The 27,301-nt window shown below is 45.1% G+C and overlaps 1 protein-coding gene across 12 annotated transcripts in view; it reads left to right on the forward strand.

The window, feature by feature from the left end:
- Positions 1 to 16,920: 16,920 nt before the first annotated feature.
- Positions 16,921 to 27,301, forward strand: part of tnrc6c1 (trinucleotide repeat containing adaptor 6C1) — an 881,061-nt gene continuing 870,680 nt past the window's right edge. For 5 of the 12 annotated variants that reach the window (XM_072483295.1, XM_072483299.1, XM_072483317.1 and 2 more), the window contains exon 1: positions 16,951 to 17,063. The gene's annotated coding sequence lies outside the window, so the exon portion shown is untranslated. Of the gene's footprint in view, positions 17,064 to 27,301 lie in introns of all 12 variants that reach the window. The other 7 variants (XM_072483298.1, XM_072483301.1, XM_072483300.1 and 4 more) reach the window with 5 other exon arrangements.

Genomic DNA, 27,301 nt, shown 5'->3' on the forward strand with positions numbered 1-27,301 from the left:
CCTCCAACAACCATTCCTGCCCCTGTTCTATCCACGTTTCCGTAATGGCCACAACATCGTAGTCCTAGGTACCAATCCATGCTTCAAACTCACCAACCTTATTCAAACTCCACACAGACCGTCACCCAAGGTCAGAATCGAACCCGGGTCCCTGGTGCTATGTTGCAGCAGTGTTAACCACTGTGCCACCATGCCGCCCTTCAAATCTACATCCACAAACATACTGCAGCAACTTGCCACAGTTCCTTAGGCCGACCCTTCCAAACCTATGACCTCTGCCACCTCGAAGAAGAAGTTCAGAAGTATGGGAACACCACCACCGACAGTATCCTTCTGAGTCATACACCATCCTGCCATGGAACTGCAGCACCATTCCTTCATTGTCGCTATGTCAAAATCTGAGAACTGGCTCTCTAACAGCACCGTGCGTGCACTCACTGGGATACAGCAATTTAATAAGGCAGTTCACTACCACCTGCTCAAGTGCAATTAGAGATGGGCAATAAATGCTGACTTTGTGAACGGGTGAAAAAAATCAGAAGAATTGAATTACCTGCCAGGTTGGCTTGGCAAGGTGCAGACCAGTGCCGCCACTGTTCCTCAATTCTAGATTTTATTAACTGAATTTAAATTCCACCAGCTGCTGTGGTGGGATTTGAACCCATGTCCTCAGAGCATTAACCTAAACCTGTGGGTTGCAAGTACATTACCACTACACCACCCTCTCCCCTAACACATTGCATCCAGCCTTGGGCACCACACTTTAGGAAAGTTGTAAAGGCATTAGATAGAGAATACAGAAAATATTTTAGACTGGTCCCAGGAATGAGGGACTTTAGTTACATAGATAGACCGGAGAAGTTGGGACTGTTTTCCTTGGAGAAGAGAAAGTTGAGAGGAAATTCGGTAGAGATATTCAAAGCCATGAGGGGTCTGGGCAGAGTTGATAAGGAAACAATAGATAAATTGGTGGGCAGATCAAGAACAAGTGGGAACAGATTTAAGGTAACTGGCGAAGGAAGCAATGGCGACATGAGGAAAGGTTTTTTTCACGCAGAGTGTAGTTAGGTTCCGAAATGCGCTACCTGAGAGCATGGTAGAGGCAGATTCGTTCATACATTCGTAAGATGTGGGAGCAGAATTAGCCCATTTGGCCCATCGAGTCTGCTCCTCCATTCGATCTTGGCTGATCTAATCCTGGCCTTAACTCCACTATCCTGCCCGTTCTCCATATCTTTCAACCCATTGCCAATTTAAAATCTTTCAAACTCCTTCTTAAATTTACTCACTGTCCCAGCATCCACCGCACTCTGGGGTAGTGAATTCCACAGATTCACAATCTTTTGGGAGAAGTAGTTTCTCCTCAACTCTATTGTAAATTTGCTACCTGTTATCCTAAGACTATGATCTCACATTCTAGAATGCCCCACAAGAGGAAGCATATGCTTCATGCCTACTTTATCCATACAGTTTAATATCTTGCATACCTCAATTTGATCTCCCCTCAGTTTTCTAAATTCCAGAGAGTATAGGCCTAAACGGCTCAATCTCTCTTCATATGACAAACCCCTCATCTCTGGAATCAATCTAGTGAACCTCCTCTGAACAGCTTGCAATACCACTGCATCTTTCCTCAAATAAGAGAACCAAAACTGTGCGCAATACTCCAGGTGTGGTCTCACCAATGCCTTGTATTGTTGCAACAGCACTTCTTTACATTTATACAGTCTTCACAGTAGAAGACATGAGTAATATCCCAACAATTCCGGAGAGTCAGGGGGCAGAGTTGAATATGGTAGCCATCACAAAGGAGAATGTGCTAGAGAAACTAAGAGGTCTAAAAATTGATAAATCTCCAGGCCCAGATGGGCTACATCCTAGAGTTCTAAAGGAGATAGCTGAACAAATAGTGGAGGCGTTAGTTATGATCTTTCAAAAGTCACTGGAGTCAGGGAAAGTCCCAGAGGATTGGAAAATCGCTGTTGTAACCCCCCTGTTCAAGAAGGGAACAAGGAAAAAGATGGAAAATTATAGGCCAATTAGCCTAACCTCGGTTGTTGGCAAGTTTCTAGAATCCATTGTTAAGGATGAGATTTCTAAATTCTTGGAAGTGCAGGGTTGGATTAGGACAAGTCAGCATGGATTTAGTAAGGGGAGGTCGTGCCTGACAAACCTGTTAGAGTTCTTTAAAGAGATAACAAATAGGTTAGACCAAGGAGAGCCAATGGATGTTGTCTATCTTGACTTCCAAAAGGCCTTTGATAAGGTGCCCCACGGGAGACTGCTGAGTAAAATAAGGGCCCATGGTATTCGAGGCAAGGTACTAACATGGATTGACGATTGGCTGTCAGGCAGAAGGCAGAGAGTTGGGATAAAAGGTTCTTTTTCGGAATGGCAATCAGTGACGAGTGGTGTCCCGCAGGGTTCAGTGTTGGGGCCACAGCTGTTCTCTTTATATATTAACGATCTAGATGACGGGACTGGGGGCATTCTGGCTAAGTTTGCCGATGATACAAAGATAGGTGGAGGGGCAGGTAGTATGGAGGAGGTGGAGAGGCTGCAGAAAGATTTAGACAGTTTAGGAGAGTGGTCCAAGAAATGGCAGATGAAATTCAACGTGGGCAAGTGCGAGGTCTTGCACTTTGGAAAAAAGAATAGAGGCGTGGACTATTTTCTAAACGGTGACAAAATTCATAATGCTGAAGTGCAAAGGGACTTGGGAGTCCTAGTCCAGGATTCTCTAAAGGTAAACTTGCAGGTTGAGTCCGTAATTAAGAAAGCAAATGCAATGTTGTCATTCATCTCAAGAGGCTTGGAATATAAAAGCAGGGATGTACTTCTGAAGCTTTATAAAGCATTAGTTAGGCCCCATTTAGAATACTGTGAGCAATTTTGGGCCCCACACCTCAGGAAGGACATGCTGGCACTGGAGCGGGTCCAGCGGAGATTCACACGGATGATCCCAGGAATGGTAGGCCTAACATATGATGAACGTCTGAGGATCCTGGGATTATATTCATTGGAGTTTAGGAGGTTGAGGGGAGATCTAATAGAAACTTACAAGATAATGAATGGCTTAGATAGGGTGGATGTAGGGAAGTTGTTTCCATTAGCAGGGGAGACTAGGACCCGGGCTCACAGTATTCTAAATGGGGCCTAACTAATGCTTTATAAAGCTTCAGAAGTACATCCCTGCTTTTATATTCCAAGCCTCTTGAGATGAATGACAACATTGCATTTGCTTTCTTAATTACGGACTCAACCTGCAAGTTTACCTTTAGAGAATCCTGGACTAGGACTCCCAAGTCCCTTTGCACTTCAGCATTATGAATTTTGTCACCGTTTAGAAAATAGTCCACGCCTCTATTCTTTTTTCCAAAGTGCAAGACCTCGCACTTGCCCACGTTGAATTTCATCTGCCATTTCTTGGACCACTCTCCTAAACTGTCTAAATCTTTCTGCAGCCTCTCCACCTCCTCCATACTACCTGCCCCTCCACCTATCTTTGTATCATCGGCAAACTTAGCCAGAATGCCCCCAGTCCCGTCATCTAGATCGTTAATATATAAAGAGAACAGCTGTGGCCCCAACACTGAACCCTGCGGGACACCACTCGTCACTGATTGCCATTCCGAAAAAGAACCTTTTATCCCAACTCTCTGCCTTCTGCCTGACAGCCAATCGTCAATCCATGTTAGTACCTTGCCTCGAATACCATGGGCCCTTATTTTACTCAGCAGTCTCCCGTGGGGCACCTTATCAAAGGCCTTTTGGAAGTCAAGATAGACAACATCCATTGGCTCTCCTTGGTCTAACCTATTTGTTATCTCTTTAAAGAACTCTAACAGGTTTGTCAGGCACGACCTCCCCTTACTAAATCCATGCTGACTTGTCCTAATCCAACCCTGCACTTCCAAGAATTTAGAAATCTCATCCTTAACAATGGATTCTAGAAACTTGCCAACAACCGAGGTTAGGCTAATTGGCCTATAATTTTCCATCTTTTTCCTTGTTCCCTTCTTGAACAGGGGGGTTACAACAGCGATTTTCCAATCCTCTGGGACTTTCCCTGACTCCAGTGACTTTTGAAAGATCATAACTAACGCCTCCACTATTTGTTCAGCTATCTCCTTTAGAACTCTAGGATGTAGCCCATCTGGGCCTGGAGATTTATCAATTTTTAGACCTCTTAGTTTCTCTAGCACATTCTCCTTTGTGATGGCTACCATATTCAACTCTGCCCCCTGACTCTCCGGAATTGTTGGGATATTACTCATGTCTTCTACTGTGAAGACTGTATAAATGTAAAGAAGTGCTGTTGCAACAATACAAGGCATTGGTGAGACCACACCTGGAGTATTGCGCACAGTTTTGGTTCTCTTATTTGAGGAAAGATGCAGTGGTATTGCAAGCTGTTCAGAGGAGGTTCACTAGATTGATTCCAGAGATGAGGGGTTTGTCATATGAAGAGAGATTGAGCCGTTTAGGCCTATACTCTCTGGAATTTAGAAAACTGAGGGGAGATCAAATTGAGGTATGCAAGATATTAAACTGTATGGATAAAGTAGGCATGAAGCATATGCTTCCTCTTGTGGGGCATTCTAGAATGTGAGATCATAGTCTTAGGATAACAGGTAGCAAATTTACAATAGAGTTGAGGAGAAACTACTTCTCCCAAAAGATTGTGAATCTGTGGAATTCACTACCCCAGAGTGCGGTGGATGCTGGGACAGTGAGTAAATTTAAGAAGGAGTTTGAAAGATTTTAAATTGGCAATGGGTTGAAAGATATGGAGAACGGGCAGGATAGTGGAGTTAAGGCCAGGATTAGATCAGCCAAGATCGAATGGAGGAGCAGACTCGATGGGCCAAATGGGCTAATTCTGCTCCCACATCTTACGAATGTATGAACGAATCTGCCTCTACCATGCTCTCAGGTAGCGCATTTCGGAACCTAACTACACTCTGCGTGAAAAAAACCTTTCCTCATGTCGCCATTGCTTCCTTCGCCAGTTACCTTAAATCTGTTCCCACTTGTTCTTGATCTGCCCACCAATTTATCTATTGTTTCCTTATCAACTCTGCCCAGACCCCTCATGGCTTTGAATATCTCTACTGAATTTCCTCTCAACTTTCTCTTCTCCAAGGAAAACAGTCCCAACTTCTCCGGTCTATCTATGTAACTAAAGTCCCTCATTCCTGGGACCAGTCTAAAATATTTTCTGTATTCTCTATCTAATGCCTTTACAACTTTCCTAAAGTGTGGTGCCCAAGGCTGGATGCAATGTGTTAGGGGAGAGGGTGGTGTAGTGGTAATGTACTTGCAACCCACAGGTTTAGGTTAATGCTCTGAGGACATGGGTTCAAATCCCACCACAGCAGCTGGTGGAATTTAAATTCAGTTAATAAAATCTAGAATTGAGGAACAGTGGCGGCACTGGTCTGCACCTTGCCAAGCCAACCTGGCAGGTAATTCAATTCTTCTGATTTTTTTCACCCGTTCACAAAGTCAGCATTTATTGCCCATCTCTAATTGCACTTGAGCAGGTGGTAGTGAACTGCCTTATTAAATTGCTGTATCCCAGTGAGTGCACGCACGGTGCTGTTAGAGAGCCAGTTCTCAGATTTTGACATAGCGACAATGAAGGAATGGTGCTGCAGTTCCATGGCAGGATGGTGTATGACTCAGAAGGATACTGTCGGTGGTGGTGTTCCCATACTTCTGAACTTCTTCTTTGAGGTGGCAGAGGTCATAGGTTTGGAAGGGTCGGCCTAAGGAACTGTGGCAAGTTGCTGCAGTATGTTTGTGGATGTAGATTTGAAGGGCGGCATGGTGGCACAGTGGTTAACACTGCTGCAACATAGCACCAGGGACCCGGGTTCGATTCTGACCTTGGGTGACGGTCTGTGTGGAGTTTGAATAAGGTTGGTGAGTTTGAAGCATGGATTGGTACCTGGGACTACGATGTTGTGGCCATTACGGAAACGTGGATAGAACAGGGGAAGGAATGGTTGTTGGAGGTTCCAGGGTTTAAATGTTTCAGTAAGATTAGGGAAGGTGGCAAAAGAGGTGGAGGAATAGCATTGTTAATCAAGGATAGTATAATGGTTGCAGAAAGGCAGTTTGAGGAGGATCTGTCTACTGAGGTAGTGTGGACTGAAGTTAGAAATAAGAAAAGAGCGGTCACTTTGTTAGGAGTTTTCTATAGGCCCCCAAACAGTAACAGAGATGTGGAGGAAAAGATTGAAATGCAGATTTTGGATAGGTGCGGTAGTCACAGGATAGTTATCATGGGTGACTTTAACTTTCCAAATATTGATTGGAACCACTATAATTCGAATAGTTTGGATGGGGCTGTTTTTCTCCAGTGTGTGCAGGAGGGTTTCCTCACACAATATGTGGATAGACCGACAAGAGGCAGGGCCACATTGGATTTGGTACTGGGTAATGAACCGGGCCAAGTGTTAGATTTGGTTGTGGAAGAGCACTTTGGAGATAGTGACCACAATTTGGTGACTTTCACTATAGCAATGGAGAGGGATAGGAACATATGGCAGGGCAAAGTTTATAACTGGGGGAAGGGTAATTACGATGCGATTAGGCAAGAATTGGGGAGCATAAGATGGAAATAGGAACTGTCAGGGATAGACACAATTGAGATGTGGAGCTTGTGCAAGGAGCAAATACTGCGTGTCCTTGATATGTATGTCCCTGTCAGGCAGGGAGGAAATGGTTGAGTGAGGGAACCATGGTTTACAAAAGAGGTTGAATGTCTTGTCAAGAGGAAGAAGGGGGCTTATGTAAGGATGAGAAAACAAGGTTCAGTTTGGGCACTTAAGGGATACAAGATAGCTAGGAAGGAGCTCAAGAAAGGGCTTAGGAGAGCCAGGAGGGGGCATGAGAAGTCCTTGGTGGGTAGGATCAAGGAAACCCCCAAGGCTTTTTACACTTATGTGAGGAATAAAAGAATGACCAAGGTGAAGTTAGGGCCGGTTAAGGACAGTAGTGGGAACATCTGCATGGAGTCTGAAGATATAGGAGAGGCCCTAAATGAATACATTTCTTCAGTGTTCACAAAGGACAGGGGCCATCGTTATTGAGGAGGATAGTGCGATACAGGCTGATAGGCTGGACGAGGTAGATATTCAGAAGGAAGATGTGTTAGAAATTTTGAGAAGCCTGAGGATGGATAAGTCCCCTGGGCCTGATGGGATATATCCTAGGATTCTTTGGGAGGTGAGGGATGAGATTGCAGAGCCTTTGGCTTTGATCTTTATGTCCTCACTGTCGACAGGAATAGTGCCAGAAGACTGGAGAGAGGCGAATGTTGTCCCCTTGTTCAAGAAAGGGAATAGGCATAACCCTGGGAATTAGAGGCCGGTTAGTCTCATTTTGGTCATAGGTTAATTATTGGAAAGGGTCCTGAGTGATAGGATTTATGATCATTTGGAAAGATACAGCTTAATCCAGGATAGTCAGCACGGATTTGTGAAGGGTAAGTTTTGCCTCACAAGTTTGATTGTATTCTTTGAGGAGGTAACTAAGTACATAGATGAAGGTGGAGTAGTTGATGTTGTATACATGGATTTTAGTAAGGGGTTTGATAAGATGCCCCAGGTCGGCTCATGCAGAAAGTAAGGAGGCATGGCATAGAGGGAAATTTGGCCGATTGGTTCAGTAACTGGCTATCACATAGAAGACAGAGGGTGGTGGTAGATTGTAAATTTTCATCCTGGAGCCCATTCACCAGCGGTGTACCACACGGATCAGTGCTGGGTCCTTTGCTATTTGTGATTTTTATCAATGACTTGGATGATGGAGTTGAAGGTTGGGTTAGTAAATTTTCTGATGATACCAAGATTGGTGGAGTAGTGGATAATGTGGAGGGCTGTTGTAGGCTGCAAAGAAACATTGATAGGATGAAGAGCTGGGCTGAAAAGTGGCAGATGGAGTTTAACCCTGATAAGTGTGAGGTGATTCATTTTGGTAGGACAAATTTGAATGCAAATTACAGGATTAACAGCAGGGTTCTGAAGAATGTGGAGGAGCAGAGAGATCTCAGAGTTCATGTCCATAGATCTCTGAAAGTTGCCACCCAAGTGGATAGAGCCGTGAAGAAAGCCTATAGTGTGTTAGCATTTATTAACAGAGGGAGTGAGTTTAAGAGCCGTGAGGTTATGCTGCAACTGTACAAGACCTTGGTTAGACCACATTTGGAATATTGTGTGCAGTTCTGCTCACCTCATTATAGGAAGGATGTGGAAGCATTGGAAAGGGTGCAAAGGAGATTTACCAGGATGCTGCCTGGATTGGAGGAAAGGTTGAGGGAGCTAGGGCTTTTCTCATTGGAGCGAATGAGGAGGATGAGAGGTGACATAATTGAGGTGTATAAGATGATGAGAGGGATAGATAGAGTCGACGTTCAGTGACTTTTTCTCAGGTGGATGTAGCTGTTACAAGGGGGCATAACTATAAGGTTCATGGTGGAAGATATAGGAGGGATGTCAGAAGTAGGTTCTTTACCCAGAGAGTGGTTGGGGCGTGGAACGCATTCCCAGCTATGGCAGTGGAGTCGGACACTTTAGGAACTTTCAAGCGGTTATTGGATAGGCATATGGAGTGCACTAGAATGATTGGGAGTAGGTTGATTTGATCTTAGTTTCAGACTAGTTCGGCACAACATCATGGGCCGAAGGGCCTGTACTGTGCTGTACAGTTCTATGTTCTATGTTCTCCCTGTGTCTGCGTGGGTTTCCTCCCAAAGTCCAAAGATGTACAGGTTAGGTGGAGTGGCCGTGCTAAATTGCCCCTTAGTGTCTAAAGGTTAGATGGGGATAGGGTGGGTGAGTGGGTCTAGGTTGGGTGCTCTTTTAGAGGGTCGGTGCAAACCCAATGAGCTGAATGGCCACCTTCTGCACTGTAGGAAATCTATAATTCCTCTATGATATACACTTTTGCTTCTGTGTGTCGGCAGTGATGGAAGTGAATGTTTAAAGTGATGGATGGGGTACCAATCAAGTTGAATCGGGTTTCTTGGGTGTTGTTGGAGTTACACCCATGCAGGCAAGTGGAGAATACAACACCCCACTCCCAACATGTGCCTTATAGTTGAGAGTGGGCTGAGGTGAGCTGCTTGACACATTATTCCAAGCCTCAGGTGTGTATGTATATGAGCCCTTCCATGGAATCAAACCACAACAGTGTGAGATTGCACCTTTCTCAGAGAAATTGCTTTACAGCAAGACCAAATTGTGATGTAAATACATACTTACAATATTTGCAGCACATATATAAAATATGAATTATCATTATTTTTGTAAACAGAGCACTACATGTGATACACAGTGCAATATAAAAATACTTACTGACTAAACAAAGTGCGAAAAAATAAGCCCCAAATATGCATGAATTGTTCATGTCAGTTCTTGGATAATGTAACAACTGTAATAAAAAGTGAATTGTGCAATACCTTTTTCTACCCTTGCCACTTCCATGCTGAGCGTGATGGAAACCTTGAAATAGAATAATTACCAGAGTTAATCACTGGAAAGAATACCTACTGCAATGGGTCCATTTGGCAATGTTCAACTTGTTATAATGGTCGGAATAAGAATATAAGAACATAAGAAAATAAGAACTAGGAGCAGGAGTAGGTCATCTGGCCCCTCGAGCCTGCTCCTCCATTCAATACGATCATGGCTGATCTTTTTGTGGACTCAGCTCCACTTACCTTCCCGCTCACCATAACCCTTAATTCCTTTACTGGTCAAAAATCTAGCTACCTTTGTCTTAACAACATTTAACGAGGCACCCTCAACTGCTTCACTTGTCAGGGAATTTCACAGATTAATGACCTTTGGGTGAAGAAGTTCCTCCTCAACTTAGTCCTCAATCTGCTCCCCCTTATTTTGAGGGTGCGCCCCCTAGTTTTAGTTTCACCCGCCAGTGGAAACAACCTCCATGATTCTATCCTATCTTTTCCCTTCATAATTTTATATATTTTTATCAGATCCCCCTCATTCTTCTAAATTCCAAGAAGTTTAGTCCCAGTCTACTTAGTCGCTCCTCATAAGCTAATCCTCTCAACTCCGGAATTAACCCAGCGAATCTCCTCCGCACATCCTCCAATGCCAGTACATTCTATTCAGAGAGTAGTAAGGGCGTGGAATGCCCTGCCTGCAACAGTAGTGGACTCGCCAACACTAAGGACATTCAAATGGTCATTGGATAGACATATGGACAATAAGGGAATAGTGTAGATGGGCTTTAGAGTGGTTTCACAGGTCGGCGCAACATCGAGGGCCGAAGGGCCTGTACTGCGCTGTAATGTTCTATGTTCTATCCTTTTTCAAGTAAAGAGACCATAATTGTACACAGTACTCCAGGTGTGGCCTCATCAGCACCCTACACAGCTGCAACATAACCTCCCTGCTTTTAAACTCCATCCCTCTAGCAGTGAAGGACCAATGCTCATCGTAACCTGCGCAAAATAGCTGACTCCTGCCTAACAGAGTGATGCACGTGACCTGCCACTGAATGGAGTTTTCTAGGGGCCCATAGGTGCAGAATAACACATCTCAGCTGATACCATCTCCTCCGGGTTCAGAGAAAACTGTGTTTTTCGCCACCCTTTGATGAGTTGTTTACTTGGTGCAGGTTCACAAGGAGATCCTCCTCCTTCCCGGACCTCTGCGTGTGGGTTCCCATAAATCAGGAACATGGGACTGAAATGCAAACAAAACTATAAATAATTAAAAAGTGAGTGCAGTCTAAAACAACCTCTATTAGCATGGTCCATAGACTCCACAAGGCCGCAAAAAGGGTAGGTGTCTTGCGAGTCTGTGAACTACTGCAATATATGATTATATGGGACTACTGCATGGAATGCTCTCCACCCTATCATGATGTCCATATTTACATATCATGGTGCAATCACACACACACACTGATGGACAGGTCAACGGACCAATCAACACACATGCAACATCACAGCCAATCACCAGTGAGAGCACACGCACTATAAAACAGGGAACACCACAGTTCCCGCTCATTCCAGCAGGAGATAGCTCAGAGCACAGAGCTCACAGCGTGCCACTCCGAGATACACCATGTGCTGACTGCCTCTCTGAGATAGTGTTAGGGCTGGGTCCACAGGTTAACTGATGAAGTACGAACCACAGCCAGAAGTTAACAGTTGTTATTATTCAGAACAATAAAACAGAGTTGTACCATCTGCAACCGTGTTGGTTCGTTTGTATATCGGAACACCCAACACGACACACCTCAGGTCCCTGATATTAAGGAACCTCCAGTGGGGACCTCTGCTGCTGGACGGCAAAAAGGCGCGGCAAGGCTTGTCCAGGCAATAGGCAAGGGCACGGAAATGAAGGCTGTGCAGAAGCAGCCAATACAGGAAACCCCTCCGCGCAGTGCAAAAGGGAACAGAGGGCATTTCCCTGAGGCAACTCAGGATGTAGGGCTCCGGCTCCCGAAGGGAGGGGGGGGGGGGGATGCTCAGCCGGGTGTTCACTGCACACCTATGCTGCCTCGAGACCATGAGTGCCATCGGGTCCGAGGGGCTAGGCTTCCAAAGGGTTAAAAATTGGATGCCAATCAGTGGCACACACAAGCATTGCAATGTTGACTAAATTGGGGGAGGTGGTGGGGTCATGGTACTGACACTGGACTGATGATCCGGAGACCCAGGGTAATACCCTGGTAACTCGGGTTCGAACCCCATCCATGGCAGATGGTGGAAATTGAATCCAATAAATGTCTGGAATTAAAGAAGTCTAATGATGACCATGAATCCAGTGTTGATTGTTGTTTAAATACACAATTGGTTCTCCAATGTCCTGTGGGAAAGGAAATCTGTTGTCCTGTTCTTCTGGTCTGACCTACACATGACTCCAAATCCCATCCGTTGGCCCAATCAATGCTGCCCACATCTCATGAACAAATCTTTAAGAATCAGGGGACCTGATTTGGCAACTGGCTCCCCCTTGCGGCAGGCCTGGCATACCTGGTGCATGTGAAGATTGAAATTAGCGATTCATCTTCATCCTTAGAGGGCACCTTCATTGCAACAGCTTTCAATAGCTGCGGAATAAACAAGCCTTCCAACTTGAACAGCCAGCCACTCAGGAACTAATCCCTGGCAGCCTGGCCTCCATAACCATGACTTTGAACTTCTATACAGTTCATGCATGCCCTCTGGATTCACAGTGCTTCCGGCGTGTGAGGGTTAATTCTCATTGCAGTCGTCCTTCCACCTGTATGAGAGTCTTCAACCTTCATGAGGCTGGAAAACACCCCTTGCCAGAGTACCCTACTTTGTCCACGCATCCTGGCATCTCATAGGACCCCATCCACAAACTTCACAGTCGCTCCCAGTGCTGACGCTATAGATTCACTGCTCCCACCAACTTTCCAGCTGCCATTCTGGAAGAGGAATCCCTCATTGTTGATATTTCTACAAGCCCAGCTGGAGGACACTGGAAATGCTGCCTGCAAACCAGTCGCCAGGCCCCCTTAAACCTAGAGGCTTCCAGCCATGAAGGGCCGCTAAGGCCTGTGAGCGATCCCACCCTTTGGGATACCGATACTGAATCCATAATCTTTTTATTTAATTTAGAGTACACAATTCATTTTTTCCAATTAAGGGGCAATTTAGCGCGGCCAATACACCTACCCTGCACATCTTTGGGTTGTGGGGGCGAAACCCACGCAAACACGGGGAGAATTTGAAAACTCCACACGGACAGTGACGCAGAGATGGGATCGAACCTGGGACCATGGCGCCATGAGGCAGCAATGCTAGCCACGGTGCCACTGTGCTGTCCTCCTAAACCCATAATCTGACATCGCCCCATGACATTCAATAGCTTACCATCGTTGAATCCTGCACTATCAACATCCGGGGGGTTCCCCTTCACCAGAAACTGAACTGGACAAGCCATATTAATACTCTGGCAACCATAGCAGGTCAAAGACTAGGAACCCTATTGTGAGTAATTCACCTCCTGACCCCCCAAAGCCTGTCCACTTGCTGCAAGGCACAAGTCAGGAGTGACTTGTCTGGATGAGTGCAGTTCCAACAACACTCAAGAAGCTTGACACCATCCAGGACAAAGCAGCTAGCTTGATTGTTCCCCCCTCCACAAACATCCACTCCCTCCACCACCAACAGACCATTCCAGGATGTGTACCACTTACAAGATTCACGGCAAGGACTCACCATGCTCCTTAGGCAGCACATTCCAAACCCCTGACCATTACCATCTGAAGGACAAGTGCAGCAGACACCTAGGAACACCTGGAAGTTCTGCTCCAAGTCACTCACCATCCTGGTTTGGGAATATATCGTTGTTCCTTCACTGTCGCTGGGTCAAAATCCTGGAACTCCCTCCCTAACAGCACTGTGGGTGTACCTACACCTCTCTGCAGCGGTTCAAGAAGACAACTCACCACCACATTCTCAAGGGAAATTGGGGATGGGCAATAAATGCTGGCCTAACCAGCAAATCCCACATCCGATGAATGAATTTTAAAACGCCTGCTTGCAGCAGAATTCAATCTGAAGCCAAACATTAATGGCAGTGAGTTTAAACGTGATCAGCTCTGACCGAGGTGGGTAGTCTGAGAGGTGTTTTACTAATCAGTGTTAGAGAAGTGAACAAGCACTGAACAGAAATGAAAGAGAATACAAGGGCGGGATTTTCCGTCGACTGACGCCAGAATCGGGGCAATGCGATTGGGCGGAGAATAGGTTTTGACCCCAAAATTGTGGCAGGCGCAAGTTTCACGCCAAATCGCAATTCTCCATCGCCCCGACAGCGGCGTCAATGCATTCCAGAACGCACGTACAGTAAACACCGTTGGCATATCATTAGCAGGCCCGATCCGGTATTCTCCGGGGCCTCCGCGATTCTCCGCCTCCACTGGGACGAATTCCCGATGGCGAGGTTCACTTGCACTTGTTAAAAATCATGAAACTGACGGCTTGGCTGATGAGGGAGAGAGAGGAGGTACGGAAAGTGTCCAACATCACCATAGTTTGCTGACAGTCATGCCGCTGGCCGGGGGGCATCTGCTGTCTCTCAGTCAAAGGTCCCAAGCAAGCATGGATGGAAACTTGTTCTCTTCCTGCTATTCCTGCTTCCTCTCCTTCTGCTGACAGCCTCTCCCTAGGAAGTTGGAAATCACCTGTCACACAGTGATCACACCCTCTGAAAGAAGAAGTGCCTTCAATAGCACTACCTCAATGGCCCTTTCTGGAGCCCCTCAATGTAATTGATCAAAGACTTTCCAACCTGTTAGTTTCACTAAGAAGCCCTTCCAGCTGTGCCCTCGTCTTCATGAACTTCACGAGTTGCTGCCACTTCAGGAGGCAGGTTGCATGGTTGGAAATCTAGCTCATAAACTACTTCTTAACAACCTCTGCAGCTTCTTAATTACCAACTGGCAGATCCAAGGGTGGTTCCTTGCTCTTCATCAATGCAAATCGGGGAAAGCCGGAAGAGGGCGAGGTCACATTGGAATTTCAGCCCAATGTCGATTTCCGGAACTTTCCCACCATGCTCACCCCTCAAACCTGTCCAAACAGCCTTGAAAGCCCATTTCATAAGTTTTATTTCACAGAAGGCAGAGTTACTGTTGGTGACTTTCTCTGTTGCAGATTGGTACAGAGTAACTTTGTTCCCGTACTGGCTGAGGTTATTCATAAAGGCCCCGCTTTCTCAACCTTGTCACTCGCCTGAGGTGTGGTGACCCTCAGGTGAAATTACCACCAATCAGCTTTCCCCCTTATTGGGGGAGAGCAGCCTACGGTCATCTGAGACTATGGCGACTTTTACCTTCCCTTTCCTATTGTGAGAAAATGCAAGCATTTTGTAAATTTAACGCAATTTGCAGAGACAGCGTCCGAAGGAGAGGATGACAGCTTTGCGAGACAGGCATTAAGGTGTCACATTTTTTGATACTTCGCTGAAAAATAAATATATAAATGGAAAGCTGTTTGAGATATTTTACAAAAGAAGTGATCAGAGTTCAGCACAATTTCAGAAGCTGGATTAATCACTTTGTCAGATCTTCAGTGTCTGATGGGTAGCAAAGCTGGGCAATGACGACTGTGTGGAATGAGGTGAATGGTTATTTTATATAAGGGGCAATATGAAACCCACTGATGAGGGTCAAAATAAATTCAAAAATATACTTGTAAGTGAATGCATGTGCAGCGCATTCATTCGTGGAGCATTGGCTGAGATCTCAGGTTCACGGTGCAGAAGGCAATATTTCCTTTCCTTACCAGATGCTTAAAGCATCATCGTCAGTTTTATGCTTTGGTCTATGGAATGTGAACTAGTTCCTTACCCCAGAAAAAAAACCCGCATTGTTCTTTGAGCAGCTACATATTTGATATCGGCTGGCTCATTGAATTTTGGAATGGAGTGGCAGAAGCTGGTTTATTATTAAGCAGCGGAAACAGGAAACCTGTCAGGTTCAGAGAATTAATCTGTGTTAATTGCCGAGGTTTGTCAACAGAAAAATGGACATTTTTGCGTTCAAGACAATTGAAACAAGTGTAAGAAATTAGTTGGTGGGCTAGCTGGCTCGTTTTGTTTTCGGCGAGCATCAGTTAGATTTTTCAGTCCTGTGCACACCAGGTGATGAGCAGATTTAGAAATGAAGCATGTTCTAAGATCTGTCAAATGCAAATAGATTGTTTGACCACACTAAACAAAATGACAAAATATCGAATTGCATGCAAGTGGGCTAAATATAAATGATGACATATTTGTTAGCTATATATTTTAATTACCACCTAATTTGGGTCATTTCCTCATTTCAGATTTAGCTTATTGGTTACCAATTAAGTGTTTGTTTAATATTCCCTCCCCGATGCAAATATAAGCTCTTTCTATTCAGCCACAAAATTATCTATGGCATCAAGAATGGTATGATTATGTTTCACTCAGATTCTTTTTTACGTATTTCATATTTTTAAATTCATTGCCCGTAATTGAGGTGTTAATCAAAATTGCTCCATTTCATTTTTAACAGCTCTGCTTTTTAAATTCATCCACCCCTCAGCAATAGATGCTGTTAGGGTAATTGCAAACGTCCTAGCATGCATATCGCCATTGTAATTTGATTTTATAAATTTGCTTTGTATTGTTTGCATTAACAACCCTTTATTGCTCAGTGTTATTCTGTTTATAAAAATGGCTGCTGCATCCCTCCTCATTTCCAGCTTGACAGAATGAGACATATGGCATCATGTCTCATTTTGCTCCGTGCACAATCATTAACAGTATCTGCTTGCCTTTAGGTTAGCCACATAGATTTGCCAGGTTTGTACTGTAACTTCCAGTGGGAGAAACAAAAGAGTCCCCTCTCGTTCATTTACAAAGTGGTGCTTTGTAGCTTCATATGATTAATTAACGTACCGTTCAGCGCAGTACAAGGCTGGCATACTACAGGTGCACAAATATGCTGCAGTGGAGAGCGGATTACGCACAAAACATTTTTTTTTCACGGAAGCATAATTCGTCACTGCTGGGAGTAATCAAATCCCGAACATAACTATGGTAATTGCTAATTTGCAAGTAAACAATCGATTCGTAGCAAAGTTAGGCAAATTTCCAACTCTCATAGCGGGTCACTGGAGTTCCTTGAAAATAGTCGCGTTGGTAACAAAAAGCTTAAAGAGGCAAAGGCTGCTCGGTGGCACATAAAATTAAAACTGTGATAAAATGGCCAACATCATTAGTATTTTCGCAAGTGTGTTTCATCGAATATTTTGATGGTGTGAAGTAAGGATGTGTGCTGTAGCTGCGTCAGCCTGTTTGAGTGTGATGTATTCATTTTGCAGTTGGCTGTTGCAGCCTGTATTGCAGAGCTTATGACCTGCTTTCACATGCAGCAGATTCTCCCATAAATTCTGATTCATATCCAGCAGCTGAATCCTGGGTCTTGCTGGATATTCTTTATTCGCTTTGTTTCGATTTTGTCGCCTTGAGCTGAATAAACTTCACGAAGCTGATGCCTGGCCGATCTGTGAGGTAATTTAGCGCTAATTAATTAGTGATGGTTGCAGAGTGCGCAGGAATTTCAGCCTGGCCTCATTTTTTTTTTTTGTTTCGTTTAGTCCACTTTTTTTTTGTACAGTATTTTGTATCTGTACCTGAGTTAGTGATTGCTAAATTCCTACCCGCACAGAGAGCAAGTCGAAGATGCAGGAAGAATGCGAAAGCGTGGGTTTCAACAGCCTACTCGTGCTTTCACTTCTAATTTTCCCACCCTTTGTTAATTGTTTCACCGTTTCGAGTGAACCAGTTTTTGCAGTGTTCAGCTGTTTCCATGTTTTCACCTCAAGGCCCTATGTTTGGCTATTCAGTTGTGCAGTAGGCTCATTGCCAAGTTAGCACAATGAAGAATGGCAGTATGCAGATTCGTCTTGTCTTCATTAATGGCAGCTGTGGAAAAAAAAATTGTTCAAGAGCTGATTACTGATTGCTTAGAATAAGACCGTGGGAAAATTGCTGTCTGGTTAACGTATCCTACTGTGTTTGCCATAAGCCTTGCATCCAACATGGCTGACAAGGTTACCCTCCTCAGATGATCTCGATGCTGCTCTTTAACTAAATTCTGCGCTGAGGGTTTTTGTCGCTTTAGTATTTGAGATCCATTAGGTAGGAGCCGCTTGCCTTCTCCATTACAGTACACTGTTGAATAGCTGCACGTCTTACTGATGTGAGCTGCCGGCGTGCTCTCCACTCGCCTGTTTTGCATGTGTAATGCGACTGCGCTTAATGACTGTGAGTAATTATGCCAATCAAAGTTTGTCTGGCCTCTGATTTCTGAAAGTTAGCCAGTGCTGAGGTTAAGTTGGCACAGCAACTGTTGTTAGGGGAGAAGTGAGCCTCTCACAGCAGCAGCCAGCTGAATTGTAATAAGAGAGTTGGCATCATTCCAGATTCCACAGCATTCAGAGGTATGGTATATTGTGCAGGGGGAGCTGGCTAATTAATCTTCCAGCAGGGAAGAGTGTAGCTTCAGACAATTACAAAGCTGAGAGAAAGATTAGAATAGAAACTGCCAGCCGAAGCAGTGTGGACGATTCCGTATGATAAAGCTGGCAGAGAAAATTGTGTTCATTTAATATAGCAGTCTTGATGCCGTTTCATGCATTGACACATTTTATTTTATTCTTTTTTATATGCAGCAATTAAAGTGCAGAAGAAGCAGACTCTAAAACTCTCAAACATTCTTTTAACATGGCTTACGTGATTAGATTGTTTTATGCCCCAGCGCAGTATGGTGGGACCACGCCAAGGTCCAGAGGTGGTGAACTTGGTGTGTACATTGTAGAATGACTTGGCCTTCTGCATAATCGAAAGAGGTTTTTCACTTAATTAAATACCGATCACTAACATGAAATCTGAGCTCAGTTTTTAAACACAGTTACGGATTTTTATAATTTCCCGTGGCTGACCGAAATAAAAGATTGTTTTGAAGTCAAACTCGTGATAACGCAGCGATGTGCAGTGAGAAAATACTGCAGACATTCTCATAATGCCTCATTCAATATTTATATTATTTGTTTGAAATGCAGAGATTATCCATTCTGGTAGCATACAGTGGCAATAATAAACTCGTACAGTCAGAGGGATGGTGCCTGAATAGGGCATTTAGTGTTTGTTATGTCAATCAGCGGGGCTCTGCGCGCTCTTATGAGGCCCAACAAAGAGGAGAGTCTCGCTCCATCATGTTGATACCTATAATGGAGCAATCTAATTAGGTTGCATCCAACTTTTAAATATGAAAGCTTATCAGCCTGATTTAACAGCACTTTCTTTTAAAGTCATGCACGTGTGCACACATTGGTCTTGCACAGTTTTCATGCCAGATGTGGAGCCAATTGTTTACCGTGTTGTGCCAGTCAACTTATGTGGGCAGCAATGCACATCAGCTTTACCATGCAGTTTTTCAAAGATATACCATTGGTCATAGCTTAGGCAGGGCCAACTTTTTTCAATCACAAGGTTGTCGGACTGCAAAAGGAACATATGTTCCTGGCAACTAGCTTGAACTAGAATTGCAGTGAATAAAACTTAGTTTGATCTCCTTCCTTCCTGTTTATTTTCAATCTTAGTAGCAAAACAACCATGTTCCTTTCGATTTAGCCACTGTATGCTTGAGAAATGGCACCGACGGAGACCCACCCTGTTCCCTTTGTCTTCAAATTTGACGACAGTAAGATTGCAATATTCAATATGTGCCTGATTCAATGGTTGCAAGATGAAATTAGTGAAGCACATTCAGTGAGGGTTGTACTTCGACAATCTTATAATTTTACATATAATTTTCCAGTCACATTTTAAAAGGAAACAGTTGACATAGGTTGCCTGGATGGCACAATAAATACAACTGTCATGAAGGATGATTATTTTATGATAAGTCGAAAGTTCATTGAATGAGTGCATGTGTTATAAGTTAGCACTTTAAAGTATGGATGTTAAACTACATAATACTGCTCATGAAGTGCGGTTGTCCTTTTTCCAGTTTGTTGCTTTGTTTCTGGCGGATATCTTTATTTAAAAAAAATTAATTAGCTGAAGATCAACTATGATTTGTCTGACCTGACAAGTGCTGATTGTGAGGCGAAGCTGGCTGTTGAAATGAGATGCATTAATTAATGAGCATTACTGCGGATAGCATTTACACGAGTGCTGCCTTTGTACTTAAAAAAGTGAACGGATTTGACTTTGGAAACGTTTCCATTTTGTCTCTAACTTCTGGAACATTTCGTCGATATTCACTAAGCAAATTTTAGGTTTTGTGCTGAACAGGACCCTTGAATGTTTTTCTGAGTACTGTACACATCAGGTTATGGCAAGACAAGCTGGATTCTCTGGTCCCCTAGCCGCGTGCTTCTCAGTGGCGCACCGTTCGTTGGCGGCAGGATTCTCTACTGCCACGCTTATCAATGGGATTTCCAATTGGAGCCTCCCCGCGCCTCCAGGAAACCTCCGGGCTGGGGTGTGCTGCCGGCGGGAAAAGTGACTCGCAACGGCCGGAGAATTCCGGCCAAGATCAAAGAATTTTCTACAAGTAACTGGGGGATGAATGGTGTGATGGTTTTCTGGGTGGAAACTGATGGTTCAGTGACCCAATCAGAAAACGTATCCAATGCCATTTTGGTTCAAGTGCTTTAGAGGCACTTCTGGCAGCATCCAAAGATAGCGCTCAAATTTCCTGCACACCTGTTAGGGGACCTATTGCCGGTGTTAAGGATCCCTTTCTAAAACTGGTAAAAAAAACCTTGGCAGAGTTGCTTTTTATTTGCATCCCTCAGATTTGCACGTGCGATCTGCAGACTATGCTTCGCCTGGCCACAGAAAGCAAGTGTCTATTTGTGTCAGAATTGTAAATAGCCGAATTCTGGGAAAGTCAATAAAATCACTCTTCTCTGTTTTCCTAACTTTGACCTTTTGTGTTAAAAACAGGGGAAGAGAATCAAATGTAGCAAAACACTGAAGTAGCTACTTAATCTTCAAGTTCAATGTGTGGGAGTCTTTAAAGTTTAATTCTATAATTCTAACCTTTATATCTGAACTCAGCTGGTGAAAATACAATGCAAATGTCAGAGTGGGTAAATTCTGTGTGAGCGTACCCTGAGGCATTTTGCATTTTACAGCACATTTGAATTTTTTCTGGGTATTAATGCACTTATTTTGTGTCAATGCCAATTAGGTACCTTGGACCAATTAATGATCTTATTACAAATAAGCAAACCACTTCTTATTCAATTTATTTGTTGCAGATGATTTCAATATGGCCACAAAGTTACATAAAATATCCCTCCTCACTGCTTTCCCCTGAAGCCTTTCTACAGCTTAATTATATTTTTTGGAGGCAAAGTAGCCTTAAAGGATTCAAAACTGAGTTTGAGTTCCTTCTATATTTTTCTGGCATTGCTTAATTAGCTCCAGTCCCAGCAAATAGTTTACTGGACAACATTTGAGATGTCAATTGCACCCGCTTCACTGCAGATATTCAAGTTAATTTAATCTAAGCTGCTCCAGATTTATTTATTTTGGGCGCGATTTAAGGGAAAAATTGTCATCCTGGGCAGATTTGGCAGGGTATTTCAGCCGTTTATTTTAGTGAGATTCACATCGGTATTTACCACACGTAAGGGCGCGATTTAACTGTCAAAAAAATAGAGTTTGTTCTGGACGGGAATCAAGGGTTAAGCACCGGGAACGACCCCGCTATTGAACGACACTCTGGGGGGTTTTCAGCCCCTGGCGGGGAATGCCCCGCTAAGGCCACACTTGGCCCCATATCCTGTACTGAGGAGCTCCGCAGGAAGGGGCTGGGGCACCATTTGAAAATGGCATCCCAATCTCTCGACCCTCTGATGCAACCCCCAGAGCCCCCCCCCCCTCAATTCACCTGTTGGAGGGATCCTTGAGTCCCCCCACCCACCTCATACATACTGGCAGGGCACCCACGGACCCGATCCCCGATGCAGGCAAAATGCCAGGGTGCCAAGCTGGCAGTGTCAAGGTGCCTGTGTGGCACTAGCAGTGTCAACCAGGCCAGAGGCCGACCACTCGGGGCCTCCAATTACCTGGGAGACACCTCCAATGCTGGTATACCTGGTCCCCAATTGTCCTAATCGGCGCTCAGTTGGGGTCTCCTCGGCGAGGCCAGTAGTTGCCGGGTAGCCATTAGATCCAACGTCAGTACAGCTACGTGGGTTCTTAAACTCACTTAACAATGCGAGACAGGGTCCCACCCACTGTGGGTGGGATCCAGATCGCAACACCTCAGAGATCTGGTTAGAACTCGCCAGGCATTATGGTTGTCGGGAAACCCGATTCTGGTGGGACATGGCCATTAAATCATGCCCTTAGTCATTTTGGGGGGAGGGGGCCTTGGGGAGTTTCTCTCTGGTCTAAACCACACTTAGAAATGTTTTCAGCAGCAGGGAGCTGAACTTGCTGGTGACACCTCAGCGATCAGGCTGCCATTTTGAAAGAGTGCCCCGATCTCTAAGTGAACTTGAGTGTCCCTCAAACTTCCCCAAGTGAGGACACCCTGCTATGGGGTCGCTGAGGGCATCCCCTTTTCAGTCCTTCCCATCCCCCCCATTTGTCCCCCCTTTTCAGCACCCCACTTTTCACCCTGCCCAACCTATAGAAGGCCAATTCTTACCAACCCTTCACCTCCCCCACCCTTTCATGGCATGGCCCCCACTCAGGCCCCATCACTTGGCAATGCCACCCTGGTATTCTGGCACCCTGGGGCTGCCATGCTGGCACACTGGCAGTGCCACCTGTGCACCTTGATGGTGACAGAGTGGCAGTGCCAAGGTGCCTGGGTGCCAGAGATAGAACCAGGGTGACACCCTGCCCCATCCCTGACCCCCAGGAGTCTCCAATGGCCTGGGGGACTCGGTGCCGTTATGCCATGTCCACGTTTGTGTGGACCAGTGCTAAAAGGCTCCCGCTTGATCTCTCGCTGAGGGACCTGGGTAGTTCCCAGGAAGGCATTAAATTTGACTTACATCTTGCTAATGAGATGGAGATTGGTCTTAATTGGTGTCAATTGGTGTCTTGCCACGTTTGGACGGATCCCGATTTTGGTCTTTCCAATTTTTTAAGCGGCGCATCCGGATCTGCGCGGGCACAACGCGGCTATTAAATTACTCCCTTTATCTTTTGTTCTTGGGAGGTGAACGATGCTGGAAAACCCACTGTTAATTGCGATGGTGGTGCTTTCATTGTTGGCATCAAGTTGAAAATTCCAGGAAATTGACCCAGTGACAATGAAGGAGCGTTAATACATTTTCAGTTCAAACTGGTCTGTGGCTCAATGAAGAATTTAGAAGAGTTGATATTCCCACCAAATAACCATTCTTGAATTTCCCAGTTGGTAGAGATTACTGGAGAAGCCAGGTCATGATGAAGTAATCATGGCGTTTAACTGTAATGTATCCTGTGTAGATCGTAGGTACAGGAACCAGCACTGGCTCCCGAAGGGTTTAAAATTGAACACATTGGTACTGAGGGTGATCCTTAAAATTATTTTGGCATGGTTGATGACAAGATTCTCGAGTGTTGCAGCTTGCCAGGTGGTCAAGCTTTGCTTCTGGCCAGCGGTGAAAGGATGCTTTTTATATTGTGGTGGGAATGTTGGATGTCATTCAGCTGCTGTCTTCATACAGAAAAATCTTGAATGGACTTAAACCTTGGAATGCACAGGAAACAAATCCACTCCTGTATTTATGGGAGAAGAAAGGTCATTAATGAAGCAGTTGAGAATATTTGAGACAAGGATTTTCATTCAAAGAATTCCTACAAGAACTCCTGTAATGATTGGTCATTTGTCATAGGTATGACTCCAGCTATTGGAGGATTTCCCTTTCTCCCCCACCCATTGACTTCAGTTTTACTGTGACTTCTTTGTGATATATTTGATCCAATTCTGTCTTGCGGTCAAGATACCTACCCCATCTCCTCTGTGGGATTTATCTGTGTCTGTGTCCAGTGTGTGATCAAGCCTGGTGATCACACACTGATGAATAAATATTGCTTGTTGACAATATTGATAATGCCTTCTGTGGTGGTTCATGAAACGCTCTGGAAGCTTCCAGTGGTAACAAAGGGGTGTATTAACGAAATTCAAATGCTGGTCATTATACAGGCATGGAACACAATAGGATGGGTCCATTCTCTTCGGCTCCAAGGTCTACATTGTTATGACACCCTGGGCTAGTGCACCATCAATTCCAGCCCCACTTGACCCAGAGTCACAACATGGTTGAAATTATTTATCATTTTAAAATACCCATGGTGCCCAATAACAACAGTCACCAGGTTTGTAAATGTAAACATAATTAACTTTTTATTATATACAGTAACTATATTTAAAAAGGCAACAAATACAATTAGTTAACTACTATCTAATCTCTCACCACCCCCTATTTAATTTGCCTCACCGTCTAAACACACACACACAGACAAACAAACACAGAGGGGAAAGAGGGTTGTTAAATAATGATAAAAGTAAAAGAATATGATTCTTTGTTTCTGGTGGACATCTTCCAGTTAGTTTCTTCTGCAGTTCATGCTTTCAGATAAATGTTATCTTTTCTTTCAGCTTGTACTGGTTTTCACTGTGGACTCACAGAAGTAGCATTCGAGATAGAGAGACAGCTTCTTCTTTCAGAGCCTAGACCGGGCACGTTGTCCACCAGGGCCACCCCTTGGTGCTACCACATCCCTCTGCCATTAAGTCCCTCATTACATTTCATACAATAAATCTGTACAGGCTCTATATACATGGCAAAAGACATGAGGGGGAAAACTGTTCATTAAAGGGTCAGTCTGGTGACATTTGAGTCCTTCCAGACCTGTGTAGACTGCCTGGAGGTTGTACATCCTTTGGGGTAGTCCAGCTGTCAATAGCCGGCGACAGTACAGGAGGCACCCCCTCAGCGATAGGATCCCTGGCCTCACCGGCCTCCAAAGGCACAGCTGGCTAAGTTGATTCGGGAGCCTTCTTCTCCCTCTGCTCAGGAACATTCACAGGAGTGTTGAAAATACCATTGGGACTCATTTGCACTGAATTGGGGGTTGCCACCGTATGAAACAGGCCCCAGCTGTGACACAATCTGTCCGACTAGCCATAGCGGCCCCGAGGTAAAGTTACAAACCAAGACCGGGTCCCCCACGATCTGCCCTTCTGCGTAGCCCGTTGACTGCTCTTGGAGGCCTGGAGTGGCTCCACCCTCCCTGTTAATTTAGGAAGCATTAAATTCAAGTGACTTCTGAGATGACAGCCCATCAACAACCCAGCAGGCGTGACCGTCATGGTGGTGTGGGGGGTCGAATTGTATAGCAATGGAAAATTGACAAGCCCTATGACATAGCGGTTTGTCAGATTCTTTCTGCGTGGTGTTCTTAAAGGCCCTAATGGCCCTCTCGGCCAAACCATTAGATGCAGAATGGTGCAGGGCCGTCCTTTGTCGTTTGTCGTTGGCTCGTGCAAACGTTTGGAAGTCGTCCCATGGAAAAGAGGCATTGTCTAATCCGATACACTCTGGTAGTCCATGAATAGTGAACACTCAGTGCAAGCCAACTACAATGGCCGCCGGGGTCATGGTCCTCATCACCTGTACAGACAGCCATTTGGAATGGGCTACCACCGAAACTAATAACATCCTGCCCAGGAAAGGGCCCTCATAGTCACCGTGGACCCGGGTCCATGGGCGATCTGACCATTCCCAAGATTGGAGAGTGGCCAATGGAGGCTGGGACTGTTGCATATGACAGGGGTGACACTGCTGTCCCATTTCTTTGAAGGCCTGTTTAATGCCTGGCCACCATATATAGCTGCAAGCCAGCATCTTCATCTTTGTTTTGTCTTGGGTGGGCACTATGCTGCTCCTGTAACTAGTGGCGGAACCACAACTCATGAGCCCCACAGGATCACACCACCATCGCAGGTCAATTCACCTTGGTGTGGTAAATAGGGCCTCAAGTGCTAGGATTTATCATGGTGCCCCCCCGCTCCCCCCCCCCCCCCCCCCCCCCCCCCCCCCCCCCCCCCCGCCTGAATCATCCTCTTTACTTTTGATAATATGGAGTCTCTTTGGGTCCTGTTACGAATGTGGCCAGCCGACACTGGCAAGATGTCTAAGAATTCAAAGCCAATGCTGGTGGAGGTGGTACACTTCTTGACAGGGGAGTCAGCTCAATGCATCAATGCAAAATCCCAGATATATAATTTCCAATGCCTGAAATGTATATTTTTTGCATTTGAGATGTACCCCCGTGTCCCAAAACCTTTTTAACACCTTCTCCAGGCTAGACATGTGCTTTTCAGGGGTGGTGCCGGTAACTAACATATCACTGAGGTGGACCATCACCTTGGAGGAGGTTTTATATCGTACACTGGAAAATGGCGCAGGCAGACGCGACACCAAATACCCTCATGTACTGAAAAAGGCCATTGTGGGTATTTATTGTGGCAAACCTCTGTGACTCCTCGTCCAACTCTCATTGAAGGCAGACGTGGCTGAGATCTGATTTAGAGTAGGTGAGGTCTCCCACCAACTTTGCGTAGAGGTGCTCGATCCGGGGGATTGGTTACCTATACACCTGTGCAGCCAGATTTATTGTTAATTTGCAGTCCCCACAGATTCTTATGGAACGATCCAGTTTGCCAACAGTGACTATGGGGGCTGCTCACTCGGAGATCTGAACTGCCCGGATTACGCCCAGCTCTTCTCATCTCTTCAGCTCTGCTTCAACCCTCTGATGAAGGACATATCTGGCTCTGAAGAACTTGGGTGTCGAATCCGGATTGTTGTAGATTTGGCTTTGACACATTTAATTTGGCCCGGTTCACTGCGGAAAACACCCTCACACCTTCTCAGGACATCTTAAAGGATACCGTTGGAAATTTTAAAAGTTTCCAGCCCATTGAGTTTGATTTGCTGTAACCAGACCATGAGGCTGGGTCTGTGCCCTTCCACAGCAACCAGGGGTAGATGGGAGTCTTGCTTTAACAAACCACTGGTGTGTTGGTGGTCCCAAGGATTTTCAGGGTTTCCCTGTGAAAGTGGGAAGCTTGGCTGTGGTGCTGTACAAGTTTAAAATTAGAGCTCCATCACAAATAGAGTTGAAGTTCTGGGCGCGATCGAACGGCCACATTGCGCCCGTAAAGCAGCGCACCGTGACGCAATCTGACCGATAGAAGCCGGGAGACCGCACTCCCGGGATCTACCTGACTCATTCTTGTATTCAGGTCCCTCTATGGTTTATTCCCCTCCCTATCTCTGTTATCTCATCCAACCCCATGACCCTGTAAGATTCATGTGCTCCACTAAATCTGCTCCTTTATTCATTCCTAATTATAATTGTTCTGCCATTAGTGGTTTCAGTTACCTAAGCTCTGGAATTGCATTTTTAAAATCCATTCTTGGGATATGGCGTCACTGGGTTGGGCCAGCATTTGTTGCCCATCCCTAATTGCCCTTGAACTGAGTGGCTTGCGAGGCCATTTCAGAGGGGAGGTAGTTGAGAGTCAACCGCATCGCTGTTTGGGTCTGGAGACACATGTAGGCCAGACCGGGTAAGGTCAGCAGATTTCCTTCCCTAAAGTACATTCGTAAACCAGATGGGTTTTTCCAACAACCAACAATGGTTTCATGGTCATCATTATACTTTTAATTCCAGATTTTTAATGAATTGAAATGTCACCATCTGCCATGGCAGGATTC

This window comes from Scyliorhinus torazame, chromosome 18 (genome assembly GCF_047496885.1).
Source record: "Scyliorhinus torazame isolate Kashiwa2021f chromosome 18, sScyTor2.1, whole genome shotgun sequence".
NCBI classification, from domain to species: domain Eukaryota; kingdom Metazoa; phylum Chordata; class Chondrichthyes; order Carcharhiniformes; family Scyliorhinidae; genus Scyliorhinus; species Scyliorhinus torazame.